At 40.2% G+C, this 18,399-nt stretch overlaps 1 long non-coding RNA gene across 20 annotated transcripts in view; it reads left to right on the top strand.

The window, feature by feature from the left end:
• The window catches only part of LOC125688905 (uncharacterized), a 45,095-nt gene that overhangs the window by 13,851 nt on the left and 12,845 nt on the right, over positions 1–18,399 (top strand). For 13 of the 20 annotated variants that reach the window (XR_007374944.1, XR_007374939.1, XR_007374940.1 and 10 more), the window contains 4 exons: positions 4,615–4,714; positions 6,907–9,746; positions 12,958–13,152; positions 15,571–15,662. This is a non-coding gene — a long non-coding RNA (uncharacterized LOC125688905). Of the gene's footprint in view, positions 1–4,614; positions 4,715–5,020; positions 5,327–6,906; positions 9,747–12,957; positions 13,153–15,570; positions 15,663–16,169; positions 18,291–18,399 lie in introns of those variants that run through there. The other 7 variants (XR_007374950.1, XR_007374949.1, XR_007374936.1 and 4 more) reach the window with 7 other exon arrangements.

Here is an 18,399-nt window from a genome sequence, read left to right as displayed (position 1 = left end):
TAGATATGGGTTTTCTGGACCCCAGCAATCTTAAATATTAGAGGAGATTAGGCTGTAGAAGAAGAAAATGTAAATCTAATGATGGGTTGTGTATTAATTCAGTAAGCCTTTGATTCTACTTAATAAGCAAAGAAAATGTATACTTCCACAATCTACTAAGAGTCCACTCAAACTATGTGATAAATACTAAAAGGGGGAAAAAAAATAATCTTGCACATTCTAAAATTTGGTCAAGACAAGCGTTGTGAACCCACATTGTGAACCTTCCTTATGTGGATTTGCTAAGTCCCATGTCTAAACTTCATCCATCAACGTTTGCCACATAAGCAGGGTGCAGCTGGGAATTAAGTCTTAGGGTGGGAAGGGGGAGAAAGGAGAGTGACAGCTTTTTTCTGTTCTCAGCTCCCAGCTGAGAAAGTCAGCCTTTAAGTCAGCATTTAGCCCAGAGCCTCTCTATGAGCTTCAGAGCCGCAGTCCTGCTGCTTGCTTGGGCTCATGCCCTTGGCTTTCTATCTACTGCAGCCTCTGTAGTATTTTTTTTTTTTCTCTCCACTTCTGCTTCACAGCTACGTGAGGTTCCACAGCACTGGCAGCAGTGAAACTCCTCACCCACACAGCCTCTCCTTGCTGTGTTGATGTGTTTTCCTGCCCTGGGGCGGAGGCTGCTTGCCTCTTCTTTAGTATTGTGCCCAGAAAATAGAAGTGTTGTTGCTTTTTCAAGTTATCATAAGTGGACACCAATAGATACACCCAGCCCATAGTGATGCAAAGTGTATGGTCTGGGCTGGGTGAATAATAATACGAGCATTTTCAACTGCAATTTTATAGCATCATAGAAACGTTTGAGTTGGAAGGAACACTTGAAGGCCATCAGGCTCCTCTGCAGTTCACGAGGCTGGGTTGGATGGGGCCCTGGGCAGCCTGGTCTAGCATTAAATGTAGAGGTTGGTGGCCCTGCATGTGGCAGGGGAGATGGAGATTCATGATCCTTGAGGTACCTTCCAACCCTGGCCGTTCTGTGATTCTGTAACGTTCTTCAGTGAAGTTCTTTGCAGAAATAAAAGAGGAATTGTCTGTTCGAGGGCTTTGATGTTGCATCTCTCTTGAAAACACATTTCTCCCTTTACTGACTGTGAGGTTGTGCAGGGCAGCAATGCTGATCTAAAGTTGGAGATGAAGCTAAGTGGTATTCACTGTGCTCAGTGTAACCAAAATGTGCTGTGTGTCTTCATCCTGTACCTTTGGAGTTAAGCATTGGGTAAATATAGAGCATTTCTCCAAGTTTGTTTCAAGTATGAACTGTGTGTATGTTATTAGCTATCTCTACATCCAAGAGAGATTTATTTTGATAATATTATCATTAATTTGATTTCAAACTGAGTCCCTGATTACATGGTTTCTAAGACTCAAATTCTGTTTCCTTGGGAAGGCAGAGGTGAAAAAGTTTGCACGCTACTGCACAGATAAGTAAAAAGCATTTCCCATTATGCATGTATGCTGTCTCTGCTCTGCTGTACTGTCCTTTGCTCCTTTTCCATCCTGCATGGTAGTGATGCAGCAGCAGTCAGTCTATTCTGTTACGTGTGCCTGAGTTGGGCTGCAGCCTTTTCTTAACAAGAGCCAAGGGCAGGCATCATGCTGCTCTGATTTACCTGCGTGGCTGCATTAGATCCAGTCATTTCAAAGTTCTTAATGATGGCAATTTATCAAACAAGCCTTAAAATAACAGGCACCATTTCCAAAATGCCATGGCATTAGCAACCCTGTTTTAGCTATCTGTATGGAATGGCATAGAGTTTTTGTTTTAAAGAACAACAACAACAACAAAACCTCCAAAAGAAACAAGAAAAACATTTCCCCCACCCAGTATTCGGAACAAGCTTGATACGTGGTGTATTCCCACACTGTTTAGTACAGTCTGAAAATTGCCTAAATGCATAAAATGGGTCACCCTGATTATGTTTTGAGCCTGTGAATTCTTGCAAGAAGTTGTTAATGCACGAGCAGTCCTGCTCAGCAGAGTGTGTTACAGCAGGAGCACGGCTACAGCAGGAGCATGGCTACAGCTTACTGTGGGAGGTGGGAAGTGGCTCAGTTTGAGATCAGATGAGAAGAGCCAACTATTTCACCTGAAAAGATCTCTCTACAAAGGAAGGTCAGGCTAATTCTGCTAGAATCATGCGAACCAGTAATTTGAAGTGCTTCTTGCACTGAATTGATATATACTGAACATGCATTACTTTGTGAAAATATGCATTAAAGTTTGCAAGTATTAACATTTAGAATACATCCCTTGCTCTCTCTCAGTTGATAATGTCATCTCCAGAAGCGTTTAGCAAATTACAAAATGTAATCGGTATGTATATTTGTGTATGTATGGCCTATATTTGTCTTTTTTGAGAGGGCAAGCCTTAGGCTGAAGTGCTTGTTATTTTGCAAAGCCTTGAGGACTGTACTGACCTGGTAAGTCAGAAGTTGTTCCATCTTCTGTTTTGACAGTAAGAACAGAAAGAGAATTACTTTTCCTACAGTGCCCAAGTGAGAAGGAACTTAAGACTGACCTGTGAGCTGTTTGGTTCTGTAGGCTGCATCAGTGTAGGAAATTGTGTGGATCAGTGGATGTGGATGTACAGAAACATGCAGGTGTTGGTGTAGGCTCAAGATACTCAGTATATGTATATACAGCAGGACTAGGGGAAATGGATCCAAGTTGAAGGAGGGAAGATTTAGGTTGGATGTTAGGGGGAAGTTCTTTACTAGGAGAGTGGTTAGGCCCTGGAACGGGCTGCCCAGGGAGGTTGTGGATGCCCCGTCCTTGGACGTGTTCAAGGCCAGGTTGGACGGGGTCCTGGGCAACCTGATCTGAATGTGGATGTTTGGTGGCCCTGCCAGGCAGGGGGGTTGGAACTACATGATCCTTGAGGTCCCTTCCAACCCGGGTGATTCTGTGATTCTGTGATATGTGCATTTTGGTGGGATGAGGGGTTTAACGATGAGCTGGTCGTTTAGGATCTTGTTCTGTGAACTGAATGCTTGTTTACAGTTGAAGTGCAATTCCAATTTGGTTTCATCTGAAAGCAGTCTAGTTAGTGCACACCACTGTATGAGGTGAAGCAGGTGAGTGGGGACAGTCAGGAGGTGTACTTCTACTAAATAGTTAAATGGGTTTATTTCTTAAGAAAAGTCTTGGCTCTGCTATTATTGCTCTAGCACGATTAAGGTCTTGCCTACTCAAGTATATTGGTAGGATGCGAGAAGCAATCAAAACCAATTCAGCATACTGGTAGTTTTGCTATGGCTCAACAGGAGCTAGATCTGAGAATGAGAGAAGCAGTCAGTCTCTATTGTTTGGCCTCTGAGTAAAAACATAACAATTAGAAACTGGAAAAAGAGTTAATGCCAGGCTTGCGCTGGTAATGATTGACTTTTCCATTCATGTGGCTGCATGCAAGGCCATCAAGAGATGAGAAATAATGATTGTATTTACCAAACTCAGCGTGTTTCTGTGAGCTCTGTACTTACTGTTGCTACACTAATGCAGCTATTTCAGGGCTGCTGGTTTGTAAAATAAGATACTTCATTTTTACCATCACTCGTATAAGCTTGGCATTCTACTGGTGTTGCATTAAGGATAAATTCATCTTCTGAGAAAACAAGCACTGATAGTATAAGAAATTTGAAATTGCTAATATTAACTTCAAATGATAAGGTGCCAGCTATTATAAATTCTTACGGAGCACAGTGTAATATGGAAACATAAGAGACAGCTAGAAATAAGAATATATGTTTTCAATAAACCATGTGGCTTTGTTGTACCTTCAGTACAATATAATCTCATGGATTAGAGAAACTTTTACTTAGCCCTTCAGTATCGGGGTTGTTGTTGCTCCTCTGTCCACTTTCTGCTTGCAAAATGAAGCTCATCACCGGTTGTCACAGGAAGCTTAGTCAGCTCTGTTAAATAAATAGGATGTCTGATTTCCAACTGTGTGATGAAACTTAACATCTACTCTTAATGTTGGGTGCAGTCAGTTGTAAAGAAAAAAGCTATATGGAAAGCTCAGAACTTGTATGGCTGAGCAGAATTTGCTTATAATGCCAGTGAAGTAGTACAGGTCTCATGAGCTATGACTGCTGAGTGAGCTTACTTTCTATGAAATCATAAGTGCAATTCTCTCATGCTTTCCAAGACTGAGGTGTAGCTATGATCAAATGTGTAGCTATTAAAGCTGCATAGTCCTACAGTCAGATTCACTTCTTGTCTTAAAGCACTAGAGGACTGTTGAGATTTGGGCTGCAGGTCTACGATGACACAAAATGCGTCATTCTGTACTTGGTGGGAGCCTTTGCCATCATTATGATTTATTTTTTAAATGTCATTTGTCAAACTGGAAACATTTTCCAGGAAAAAACACCCAAAGCATTTTACTGAGAATTTCACATGCAGAGTTTTGGAATTATAATGACCAACCAGAAGGAATTTAACGGGTGGTGAAATTCAAACTTACAGTAAGTCATTTTTTTTTTTAAAATGGAGAAAAAAAAATTGTATTTAATCTAGAATAAAAATACTTTTGAGATCTCAAAAGTATTGGCATCTTTTTTCCTGTGCAGGCTACTGGGAACTGGGTGTAGTCCAGAAAGCTGGTGGCAGTGGCTTGGAAATGCACAGAAGCATATAATCTCCCAAATCAAGCTTCTAATGGAAACTGGGGTATGTCATTTTTGCTCTCTATTCCAAGTTTGTTGGTAGCTACCATCTGGAATTTAAAAACATTAATAATGATTATGAGATTAGAAGGATAAAAAGCCACAGCAGCTCTCAGATATTACAGCAGAGCTTTTCCCATGTGCCTAAGGGAAAAGTACTGTACCAGGTGCAGAATATTTTCAGATTACTATTGTTTTAATTCAATTGATTTTTATTTATGCATATATTTTTAATGATCGAACAGTTGTTCAGAGCCTTTAAAAAAGATGAAGGGGAATGTTGGGTGCATAATTCATGTGCCATTTGCAGCCAACCATCTTGCACAACCGGGAAGATTCAGAGGAAGAAAAGCACACAGTTCAAAAGGAGATGCTGGGGTGTGAAATGAGGAAGGAAGCAAAAATCTCACACTTCCACAGTTTGAACTATGAAATGTTAACTAAGTATAAAGGAAAAACATATTGGAGCACTTCAGAGAATTATGTTCAAGGCAGAGGAAGCGTTGTGGTTAAGGATGAATATGACTACAGCGTGGCACGCTGTCTTAAAAAGCCAGTTGACTGGAAAACAACATGATGTACAGGATGGAATGACTGGTGGGGACAAGGAATGGAGGTAAATGGCAGCAGGATGCCTTTTTTTCCTCTCTGATGCCATCCAAGGTATCTCTTCAGTCACTGAGTAGGTACCCAACTGTGCCAGGTTTGTTTCCCCTTCCTCTGAAATGCAACACTTTAGGGGGAGAGCAAAGATCCTGCCCAGGCACTCAGTGGGCTTGATCCAGCCATGAATCCTTGTTTTGTTCATGTCAAGAAGAGTGAAAGAAGGGCAAAGGGTGTGGAAAGTAAGCTCTCACTTGGAAATTCTGGCTCAGTCTAGGTGTGAGCAAAGTTCATGCAAATCTTGTTCTATTAGCATTGCCGTTTACTAGGGTTTTTTTTCTACTGATTTTGTCCTGAACTGGTTATTTTGGATTACAAATGTGAGGCAGTGATCAGCTGATTTCTGTCATCACCTGAAGGAGCACAGCTCTGTGGGTGCTGAAGTGCACTCAGAACACAGGAGAACAGTCACCATGAGTTATAGGAGACCTCAGGTCAGTGCCCTGCTCAGGAAGAAAAGAGTTTCTGATCAGAGGAAGATAACAGCTTGTCTTTAAAATTAAATGTGCCCTTAAGGAGACCGCGCAGGGATCACAATTTTCATCAGCTCTAGAGATGTAGTAATTGCTAAAGGGGTCATTTACTTCAGTGGTTGCAATAACTATTTATTCATTATTACAGAGCTATGAAAACGATGGTTCTCCCTTTTTTTTCCCCCCTCCATCCCTCCCTCTTTTATTTTTTCATGGGCTTTCTTATCTTTCTGGAGTATATATAAAGAAAAGAAAGCAAGCTATTATATTAAGTAGCTCTTAAGTAAGATGGAATAATAAGGGTTGGTTAAAAGTAGTGTTTGTAAATGTTACTGAAGGGGAAAAAAAAAAAATCAGCAGGTGAAAAAGTGCAGTTATTAACACAAATGATTTCCATGCATGGATTTGGATTAGTCCAAACAAACAATTTAGGTAATGCCAGTGGAGAGGGATGGCTGTTCCTCCTGAGCACAGAAGTAAGAGAACAAGAAAGCTGGTGTTGTCTGATTGAAGGTGAACCTAAGCTAAAGAAATCTGGATGTTTGTTCAGCCCAGAGCACGACCTGCATTACACAAAGCTGTGTGCTGGAGAGGTTAGGGAAGCAGACAGCTGATATCCATCAAGAGAGAGGGCTCTTTCTGTGGTGGGCTGGCTAATTGTTCTCTTAGGCATTCAGCTGGGTTGCAGAAGACTTGTGTTTAGTTTCAGGTTTGTTTAAAGCACCCCGTGCTCCCTGGACTGTTAATTATTTGACCTCTGCTGTGGTTCCTGTGTAAGATGTTAGTATGATAGTTCTTTTCGTTGAGGCTATATGCTGGAAACCAGCTGAAAAGGTCACTGCCCAGGTGCTGTAACTCTGTGTTCCATCCTATAAAAGAGAAACGAGAATGGGTATTTTCTTTCTGTTAGCTTCACTAATGAAATCTATTCTCACTGGAACTCATTTATCAACATTGTTTGATGGATGGTTATTTGCTTGATCTAATGTTTACTGAAGTCAGCAGAAATCTTTCACTGGATATTTAATGTTGGTTTGTTTTTTTTCCTGTCTCGCTGCAGTGCTTCATGGCCAATGAATCAGCTGAGGAAAAATGCTCAGGAATAAAAGCCCTTGGGATGAATACAAAGCAACAAAGATCTTCAGAGTTACGCAATTTGTATCTTTAAAGTAATGGTAACTTCTTTCAGTTCCAATTGGAAGACCCCAAAGGTCAAGATTAACCTTGAATACAACCTGTATGTAAAAAGCAGGAGGTGGAGGAGGTGGTGCAACAAAGGGTCATGTCCAACCACAGCCCACCAAGTGTGGGAGATGGAGGGAAGGGAGAGAAAACGAAATAATTAGTTATTATTAGAAACTGATTACTGTAGGTACTATGAATCTTGTGAGAAGGAGTAGTGGAATAGCTGCTGTGGTTTTTATTTAGATTAAGTTGTATTTCAATCTCAAACTTATGAAGCTGCAGACACATAATATGCATATGCTGAAGTTCAGCTTCTTTAAAAATAGGGCTTACAGGTGCATGTGATGGTACATGTACAGCAAATTCTTTTGTTTTCAAGAAAATCTTCTTTTAATTTGGGCTTGAAACTGGATTCTGCTGACCTCATTTTAAACTGGAAGTCTAAAGACTGGGTAAAGATAGCCTTGCTTTAGTGCAGCAGCAGCAGATGAATCTCTGACTTCTCATGAAGGTGGTGCTAGCAGTGGGGGCTCTTAGCAATGCCCAAACTGAAAGTACTTCCAACAAGGCAGAATCAGACTGTAATGCATTAATTCCATTGTACGGTTTATCTACTTTGCTTGACATGGACAGTTATTTTTTGGCATTGTGTGGCAATCATCATTTTGGTGTGTTTAGACTCTCTTCACATCAGGGTCCTTATTTAGTAAATACCTGGAACAGAATCTCTACGTACTGGGATGTTCTATGAAATTGATCTTGTCAGCCAAGTGCTTTAAGGAGACTTAGTGTAATTTACTCATTTTGTCTTTCTGCTGATAGTTCCTAGGGAGATTTTTATGCCTTTAGGACAAATTGTCTGATGAACCTGCAACAAAAGGTAGGACTTAGTCCTAGAGAACAAGATTCCTAGTGGATCTTTAAATTCCACAACCAAAGCATCTGTATGAGGTAAGGAGCAGCACACGAGGTTTTCAGGTAAGACATTTTCCACAGTATGAGAATTAAGAGAAAATGTATTTTGAAAATTCTACCCTCACTTGACATTCGTTCTGCTATCCGTTCTTATGCACTGTCTTTAGGACTATATATTCTATGCCGTGTAACTGGACAGTGATAAACGGCTCAACAAGGTTAAAAATTAATGAAGAAAGGGCAATGAGAATGTTGTACTTTTATAATGACTTATCTGGCTCGTACAAATGAGATTGTGTACGAAATATAATAATGTTATCAATGTAATCTATGTTACTTTGGACATTTCCATACTTATGATTCATTAACAGTAACTGTTTTGCTATGTAGCTTTCTGTACTGGTTATGTTGCTTGGCAACATTAAGTCCAAGATAATGATGTCTTACTGCCTGTGATTAAATAATGCTTTTTCCCCGTATTGTTTATGATATATCTAGCTTATTTATTTTCTTGTTTGCAAACTCTGTTCCTTATTTTTCATGCCAAATATAGCAAGGTATGTATACATTCCTTGGATAATTCTATACTTAAAATTCACCGCGTGTAGTCCCCTACTGAAGTGAATGCAAATAGCAAAATAGTATGATGGAAAAATAAAACCAGTGCACGATAATGCAAAGAACATAAAATGGAGAGGCAGTCTGTAGAACTACCGCTGATACTGCTGAATAAATCCTTAAAGCCTTTTCAGCTGAAGTGCGTTGCTGATAGCCGTGGATAATGCCCTGGCTCTATGGTTTAATTCTCCTCTTAAATAAATAAATAGGAAGCTATGGGGCTTGCCCATATGCAGTGCTAAACTTTGGAACTCGACCAAAAAAAGTGAAATACTATGCGCTAAAGGGTAGTAAATGTCTTCTGATGCCATTAGTAGATAGATCAATGCAGTTTAATAGTATTTACAGTAGTACATTGGACCTCAGTGTTAACAGTATTCTGAACTAATACCTGAAGCATAGCACACATTAAAATTGATATCGGGTGACTATTGAACATATTTTAAATGATTCTGTTAATTCCCACAGAGCTTATCACCATGGTGACAGTGACAGAAATTGAACGAACAGGAAAAAAACTCAGAATTGATCCATCCTAAGTGAGATTCCAATGGGATTTAGAGTCATGCTTAAAAATTGGGAGCCAAATTTAAGAGTTCAGCTGGTGGTATACCTCTTATCTTCTCCAAGGAGGGGTTCTGTCTGCAGGTTTGGTCTCTGCATCATACATTGCTTTCCAGATGGCATCACCTAGGAAGTGATGGTTTTGGAACAGAGGCCTAGATAGTAAGCCGTGTGCTTCCAATATACTGGCATTAAATCAATAATTCTTTGTGGTTTAGACATTTATAACTGAAGTGTTAACACTGGTATGGATGCAGTATGAGTAGAAATGTGCATGTGACAGCACCAGGAATTACAGCCAAGTAAATGTTAAAAGAGTGTTGTACTGAACACTCAGCATGCTGCTCCCAGGGCTCTTCACCCAGTTGTAAGGATGAGGAATACGTTGTTAAGTCCACATGAGAACACCTGCCCTCTACAAGACTCTGCAGCACTGAGGAAGACCCAGAAGGGTGGCAGAAAGTTGCAGCATGTCCTGCATACCAATCCTTTGTGGTTTTCCAATAGGAGAACGTGCCCTTCAAACCAACAAGGAAAATAATGGAGGATGCACAGAAAGCTTGGCTACGACGCATGGAGCTACTGGAGTCAGAAACAAAGCACTGGCTGCCAAAACAGGTACATGGCTTCTCTTTGTGCTCCAGTACCACTCTTATTCTAAATTCAGCCAGTTTCATGTGAGAGATGTGAATCTCTCCTTGGAGTAGGATGTTTTCCTACCATTTTGAAGGGTTTCTAATGTGTCCAGTTGCTCGCAATTCCTAGCTGCTGCTTTTTAATTTCAGCAACGATCCTCAGAGAAATTCTTATCAAACTGAGCATCTGGAGTAGGTTTATAATTGCTGTACTTGACTTTCCCTGCAATGTTGGTATGTGAGGTCATTACAGAAGGCAGCAGGGGAAGGTATCTGTGATATGCAATTACACTGATGTCTATAGAGAACGTATTTCTATAGTAGTTTCTTTAGACAGATGACATAAAATCTCAGTGAAATCTTACTGGAACATTCTGGGTTTTCATAAACTTTTTTGTGTGTGTGAGGAATATTCAGAAAAACAGATGTTTCACCTCAATCAAAGTTGCAAGTGGTCCTATGTATGATGTGATCTCTCCATGTGAAACTTCATGTGTATGCTTTACAGATGCGTAACAAATCTGAGGTTGTGTTTGGTTCTTAGCTTGAACGGATAACCCCGTCTGCACAATGTGTTGTTGCTGTGGGATTTCAAGTAAACAGTAATAATAATAAAGCGTTCTTAAGATCAATATTGAGGCATAACAGGAACACAGTAAGGTCAAATCAAATGCCCTCATGAGTGACAGGGAATTCTGTTAAGTTGGGATTATATTTACTCTGTCTTGCACCAAATAAGGATGCTTATAGAAGTACATCTCTGGCATCGGGAGGTCTTTCTGCAGTTGAAATCAGGTGTAGTATAGTAAAAATACTTTTGCTGATGTTGGACTAAATATTAGCTTGAATAAAACAGTCAATGAGAAACATCCAGGAAGCTACTAACAGGCATGGAAGGCTGAGGATCCCATCCACTAGTCATTATGAATGAAACAAGTAGAAAATGGAGCGCCTGATTTTGTAATGTGATCCCCAGTGGAGAGGAGTTCACAACGGTAATGTTGGCAGGCTCTGAAGTTAAAGGTATGCTACATGACAAAGAGTTGTAATGGGAAATGAACCTTGTATGACTTGAGAGAAGAGAACAGCTGGGAATAGCACAGTGTTTGTAAAGGAATCCCTACCACCTGTGTAGGTAGCGCATTTACAGTCACAAAGGAGTTTTACTCAGCCCAAAATTCTTCCAAATGATGTCTGGTATGTAAGAAACTTGAGCAAATTAGAACGAGTTCATTGGGATAAGTTTTTGTTTGTTTAATTATAGATATTTCTTTTCTTCCACAGGAAAACATTTTGACCCTGGTGCCATTTATATTCATAGCTGTAGCGTACAAATGTCTGAGATGAAATAGTCAAAACTCTCAAGTTATACACTTACTCAACATTCAGGTTTAAAACCTTTGTGGGGAATCATATTTAATATTTAATGGAACTCTGCCAATTATTTTGGAACCACGGATTAAAACATAACTCTGCCATGCTCCTCGAAAAGTCACGTGGAACAGTCTGTTCTGACATAAATGGAGCTCTGGATATAAGCAGTGTTTTAAAAGGTTGAAAGTACATTACAAAGATTCAGTGGCTCTCACAAAAATGAGTTATTCCCAGCACTGAGCAGGAAACATGATCCTTTGAAAATGATCTTGGAGAAGATGCTGCTATTTTGATAATGACGTGACCCCAATTTATGCTAAGCTACATGTAAAAGTAAACTACTTCTTACTACTGTTCAAATATTTATAAGCTTTCCAGCCAAGCAGTGCTAATTAAAGCTTTATGCACTTAAGAAGAAAATTTTAAATAGTATTCTAGTTTGGCTTTTATGAAATCCTTTTTCACCAGGTTGTCAGACAGCAGCACAGCTGCAGTGACATATGCAGAAGGACATCACAACTGAAGAGCAACTCAGGAGCAACTATTTCCACTGCCTTCAGATTTCCCAGAACTGTTGTTTTGTTGGCTTTGGTACACTCTCATTCAGAACTATGGGATTCAAATTTAATCATTTAATATTAACATTTCCCAAGGCCCCTAAAGTCAAAGAGGGTGTAGAGCATCTTGTCTGAACAGTGATTGCTGTTTCCTCTGAATGCAAGCTAACTAGGAAACTATTGTGGTTTTTTTTCCTACAGAGATGTTGCAGGTTCTGTTTTTCTTCCCATGCCCTCAGAGCAGTATTTTTGATTTAATGTTGCTATTACTTCTCAGTATTAATGTTAGCATCAGGTTAGGGATAATGACATTAAAGGAATAAAAAAAAAAAAAAAGAGGAACTGGAAGCTTACTTTAAGAGAGAAAATCACAGAGAATCACAGAATTGAGAGGGGCTGGAAGGGACTTCTGTAGGTCCCCCAGCCTGGCCCCTGGATAAAGCATGTTCCCTACAGCAAGTTACACAGGAATGTGTCCAGACAGATCTTGAATATCTCTAGAGAAGGAGACCACCACCTCTTTGGGCATTCTGTTCCAGTGCTCCATCACTTTGACAGGGAAGTTCTTCCTCATGTTAGTATGGAAATTTCTGTGTTCCAGTCTGTGCCCGTTGCCCTTGTCCTGTTGTTGGGCACCACTGAGTGGAACCCAGCCCTATCCACTTACTTCTCACCCTTTAGATATTTAGCATGGGTAAGACCTCCTTCATAGTCTTCTCCAGTCTGAAGAGCCCCAAGTCTCTCAGCCTGTCCTTGTACAGGAGATGCCCCAGGCCCCTCACCATCTTTGTGGCCCTCTGCTGGGCTCTCATAGAAGTTCTCTGTCTTTCTTGGGCTCCCCAATTCAGAACTGAGCACAGCATTCCATAAGTGGTCTCATCAGGGCACAGTAGAGGGGGAGGATCACCTCTCTTGCCTTGCTGGCCATGCTCTTTGTAATGCACCCCAGGTTACCATTGCATTCTTGACTACTAGGGCACACTGATGGCTCATGGCCAACCTGTTGGCCGCCAGAACACCCAGGTACTGTTCCTCAGAGCTCCTCTCCAGCAGGTTGTCCCCTAACCTGTACTGGTGCAAGTACTATTCCTTCCCAGGTAGCAAGTAGGATGCTACACTTGCCCTTGTAGAACCTCGTCAGGTTCTTCTCCAGCATGTCCAGGTCTTATTGAATGGCAGGCAGCACAGCCATCTGCTGTGTTAGTCACCTGGCTTTGTATCATCAGCAAACTTGCTGAGAGTGGATTCTATCCCTCCATCCAGATTGTTGATGAAGATGTTCAAGAAGATCAGATCCAGCACCGACCCCTGGGGAACACCACTAGTTACAGGCCTCCAACCAGGTTCTGAGCTGCTGATCACAACCCTCTGAGCTCTGCCAGTTCTCAATCCACACTTCCGAAGCCTACCTATGAGGATGTTATGGGAGACAATGTCAAAAGCCTTGCTGAAGTTAAGGTATGTGATACCCACTGATCTCCCTGCATTTACCCAGACAGTCACGCCATCTTAGAAGGCTACCAGGTTGATCAAGCATGGTTTCCCCTTGGTGAACTCACACTGACTACTCCTGATAACCCTCTTCTCTTTTAATTGCTTGGAGATGGCATTCAGAACAAGTTGTTCCATCACCTTTCCAGGGATGGAGGTGAGGCTGACTGGCCTGCAGTTACCTGGATCCTCCTTCTTGCCCTTTTTGAAGACTGGAGTGAATTGGTTATCCTCCAGTCTTCAGGCACCTCCTTCATTCTCTGTGCCCTTAACATAGATGATAGCAATTTGGCAGTCACTTTCACCAGCTCCCTCAGCACATGTGGGTGCATCCCATTGATTTGTCTAGTCAATTTCTCACCAGATCTTCCTTGACCCATGGACAGTCTTCCTTTCCAGATTCTCTTACCTCCAGGGTCCGGGTTTCCAATCCTAGCAGTAAAGACTGAAGCAAAGGAGGGGTTCAAAATGTCAAGTTCAAAACTCCAAAATGTCTAGTTTGGGTTTACACACAGCCAAAGAGGATACCTAAAGCCCTTTGCATTTATTTAAGCCAGAACTGAATTTACACTGAAAGCTGACGAAACCTAAAGGAAGCTATTAGAAAAAAGAAGTCAGTACTAAGACTGTCAGGTTGCTGGCGACAGATCAGTTCCTCCACTTTGATCTACCCTTGTGCCAGTGCAAAGGAAGGATGGCATGGGGTAAGAAAAATGGGCCCACGTAGGTGAGATCTTTGATATAAATGAAATTACACTTGGAGCTTTAAGAAATAAAAAGATAAAAAAAAAAATCCCCGGTTCTACCCAAAATGATTACTAGTAATACTTCTGGTTGAAAGTGTATGGTTCCAAATCCTGATTTCTAAGTAGAAAGCACATGGTTTTGGAGGCCTTGATTCAACAAGTCCCATGGAATTTCTTATTGGTGAGGAGGAAGAAGAGGCGCTGTGTGTGAGTGTGTGTGCACCTGTGTGTGTCTTACACAACAACTTTGCATCTTTGTGCTTTGCTTGGTCTGGGAAATAAATGGATAAGTACGTGGAAATGAAAATTACATGCCATGAAACTTTTGGTTTCAAATGTTTGTTACTGACTAAAATGAAGACGTTCATTTACATTAAAAAATATGGCTCAGGCAACAGTACTGCAAGAAATTAAGAGGAGGAGTGTTTTCTCTCTCATAGGTATCTGTGGCCATGGCTGCTCTCTCTGTAGAGTGCATCAGACAGCAACTCTTTGTAGGAAGATGCCTTAGCTACTTAAGTCTTTCAGTGCAAATGCCTTGTTTTCTTACTGAGCAGTCTGGGTACCTGTTGTTTTTTTCCACAAGGAAGATGAGCAAGATCATGCCACTTCAAAGTAGCTCTTGAACTGTTTAGTAGACATCTGTGCTGTCAACTTCTGCCTTCTTATTATTCCTTCTTGGTCTATTTTCCTTCACCTTTGAATTCTAAGTGGGATTTTTAGCTACTTTTGTGTGTTTTCAAGAATAAAAGTTATGAATATCTTTTTTTTTCTTTTTTCTTCATTATGTTAAAACCTACAACTACGTTAAGCAGGTGCTTACATCAGAGATTAGTACTTACAAAATCTATTTAAGCTGAAAGCAATATTTTATTCAGGTGATGCTCTGCTTATTGTTTGTAGCTAAGCTGTAATCTTCACATGAAGGAAAAAAACACTGCTTTACATCTGTTTGAATGTCATTGATTTTAAAAGCTTTGTTTCAGTATCTTACATCTTACATGATATCTGCGGTGCTTAGAATTTTTGTAGAGCTCCTTAATTTGTTCTAGTAATACGTTGGTGTCATACATATTATTTACAACCTTGGTAATCATGTTAATATAATTGCATGAGGACATCTTATTGCAGTAGTACTGTAGAATCATGGGATGGTTTATGTTGGATGAAACTCTTCAAGATTGTCCAAACCCCTCGCCATGAGAAGGACACTCAGGCCGTTCAAAGTCCTGTCCAAACCTACTTTGAACATTTCTGATGATGAGACATTCACAATCTCTTTGGGCAACTCGTTCCAGTATCTCAGCACTCTCGTAACAAAATAATAATAACAAGATCATTTCTTTTGTCCTATCTAACACCTCTTACTATCACAAACTGCAAGAGCTGTCATTACTGTGTTTGACATTTGACAAGGGTTATACAGTTTGGGTTTCAGATTGTGTGGTCCTGGAGCAGCTCAGTGCTCACGCATACTTGAAGAGAGCAATTAATGCTGGCAGGAGGAGTCCAGGATCTCTTCCAATTCCCCGTCGTTTTGTTTCTTTATTTCTGCCTTTTTTACTTTTCCTCTCACCTTTTCTGTTTCTTACCTTTTGTAACTGTTTCCTACCACTTTCTTTCCTCCCATCTTTCCTAGGAAGGATATTGCAGTCTCGGTAAGCAGGTTTCTGCTTCTCCTTAAGAGGAATAAAGACCGAATAAGACTGTTTCTCAAAGACTAAAACCAGGGTAAGTATACAGGATACTTTTTAGCCTCTTGCTGCTGGGAAGCTCAGTGACATCTTGACCTGAATATTTTCTGTGAACTTGTGCAGTCTGTCCTTGTGCTCCTGTAAATTTAATGTCATTTTCTTCTTTCCTAATATATTTTGGTAATAAATAATTAATAGAAACAGACTTTTCAATGTATTTTAAAAAGGCTGCCAATCGCTATGTAAGTAATGTCATTCTACCTGCCATCTGTAGTTACCGTTCAGAAAGTGACAAACGATCATCAAATCTTGTCAACACAAAATAGCAGTCTTTGCCAAATTTGGAGATAATCCACAATCCCAGAGTAGAACAGTAAAGTGGAAGTGAGTTTGTATTATCCATTTGCTTGAAATAAGCAGAACTGCACTGGTAATGCACTACTTGTAAAAATCCAGCCATTAATTTCAGTAAGAGACGTTTCCATCTTTTGTCTTTGTAACTGAGATAGTTGGCTTTCTTTTGGCTAATTTTATCATTGCACAGGTGAAGCTGGGTTGGATCTCTGGAGTTTGGCATGGGCACACAGAGCGGGGAGCCCAGGACCACATCCCATTGGGTTTTGAAGCTCCCTGATGGTGTGTCCACAACCTCTCTATGTGACCTATTCCAGTGCTCAACCAGCTTTGCATAAAAAAGTCTTCCCTTATGTTTGGCCAGTTTCTCATGATTTTTAATGTGCCTCTTGTCCTACCACTGGATACCACTGAGAAGAGTGGCACGCATTTATTCACTGCCCTCTGTCAGCTATAGCTGGGATTCCTGAAGGCCAGTTGTACCAGGCAAGATTGAGATGAAGGATGCATTAAATAGCTTGGAGTTTTCTGTGTCTTGTGTCACCAGGTCCCCTGCTCTTTTCAGCAACAGCCCCACGTTTTCCCTAGATCTCTTTTTGCTTCTGATGGACCTGTTGAAGTTCATTGTCTTGTACTTCACATCCCTCCACAGATTCAACTCCAGATGGGCCTCTGTTTAAATGTAACAGGTAATTTAATATAGATTTAGCTAATTCTAAAGCCTATTACAAATTAGTCTGGCTCTAGTACAGGTTTCAAGTCTGAGTTTGACAGGTATTACTTTTGACTTGAAGAGCTAGGAGTTTAAAAAAAGTAAAATTGCAGCTCCCAACATGGCACAATTACTGCTTTTTTACCTCAGTTAACCAAAATGTAAGAAATATATTTTGTGGATTCTTTTTCAATGAAGCAAACTGGTATAGCTGACAAAGCACTTAAGCATGTGATGACAGATATCACATGTATTGTTCAAATTGGTTTTCGCTGTTTAATAAAATTTGCCTTTAAAGGAATGCATAATACTTATGGAGGAGACAAAATATCATCGCTCAGCTGGGGCTTCTGTGACAAAGTAGCATTTTATTAGATCTACCTGGTAATAAATGTAAATTGTGATGATCATAATAAATATTTAATTGATTTCTGAGTAGTCAGCAAAAAAGATTTGGCATAGATGGTTCACTGCTCTAAAAGCACTACTTCAGAAAATTCCTTTGCTTCATAAATCCCTCTAATGCATACTACAGTGCTGTAAATTACTATTGACCACAACATAGATCTCAAGTCTGTATCTTTCAGTTAGGATACACTGAATGATGACCTGAGTTCAAGAACTCTTCATGTTTTCCTTCTGCGTGTGGCTGTGTCTTCATTTCTATGTGCTGACTGCATGCTTTTCCCCTACTGAGTCACTTGCTTTCATCACGAAACAATCTATAATTGTGAAGTTGCTTTTGAAAACTTTCCTTTAAAATAGATAATCTACTTCCAAATGCAAATTCACTACGATGAACCGGGCCTGCATCCAAGAGAACCCCACTCAATTAAAAATGTAAGCAACTGCTCAAACATTTCACCATATGGAAGTACCTCTAAGTATGAATTAAAAATTAACCTTGTATGGGCTTAACGTGATAAACTGAGAAAGCAGATTGTGTTTGTTGGACAAATTTGTGAGCGCCCAGCAGCTGAGTAACACTTGGATTTACTGACTGATTCATTGCCATCTTTTACAGTGGAGGTGAGGAAGGTGAGAGTGGGCAATGTGGTTCTCTGTCCTTGATCTGAAGGCAAAGAGGTGTTCTCATCTATGCATGTGTTTTACTGCTAACTTGTAGCTTTTTGGTACATGCATGATTAAATTCTTATCACATACGTGTGAAATGAGACAGAAATAACCTTTTACTAGAATTACCATGGTGATGGTCCTCATTTCATTATCAGTAATCTATTTATTAATACTGAATTAAGCAGAAAGGGACACCTGGACAGAACATGCTATAACATGTAAAAGTAGCAGAAAGTGAAACTTTGAAAAGAATTGAAGTCCAATCATTAACATAGGCATCTCTTTCAATAGATCTTTGCAATTCCTCTGTCCCACACAGCCAGGATGTTTTACATGTAGAAAAGCCAAGGAGTTGTATCTCACATTCTCAATATTTGACTTTCATGCAGTGTGTGAAGAGGAAAAGAAACTGTGCCATTTCTTTTATTTTTGATGCATGCATATCCTTCTATGTATTTCTATACCTTGTACAACATTCCCATTAGCAATAATAATCTAAATGAGATGTCACTCGTTTTTCTTCTTTTACTCGTATTATATAGAACATAGAATAGTGTTATGGTGCTGTATGAGCTACCAAGCCAGATCTGCAATATATGTTATGATGGAAATTCCATAAAGCAGCTGAGAA

Source organism: Lagopus muta, chromosome 2 (assembly GCF_023343835.1).
Source record: "Lagopus muta isolate bLagMut1 chromosome 2, bLagMut1 primary, whole genome shotgun sequence".
Lineage (NCBI taxonomy): Eukaryota > Metazoa > Chordata > Aves > Galliformes > Phasianidae > Lagopus > Lagopus muta.
Note: the sequence above shows the minus strand (reverse complement) of the source record. Positions and strands in the feature narration are given on the sequence as shown.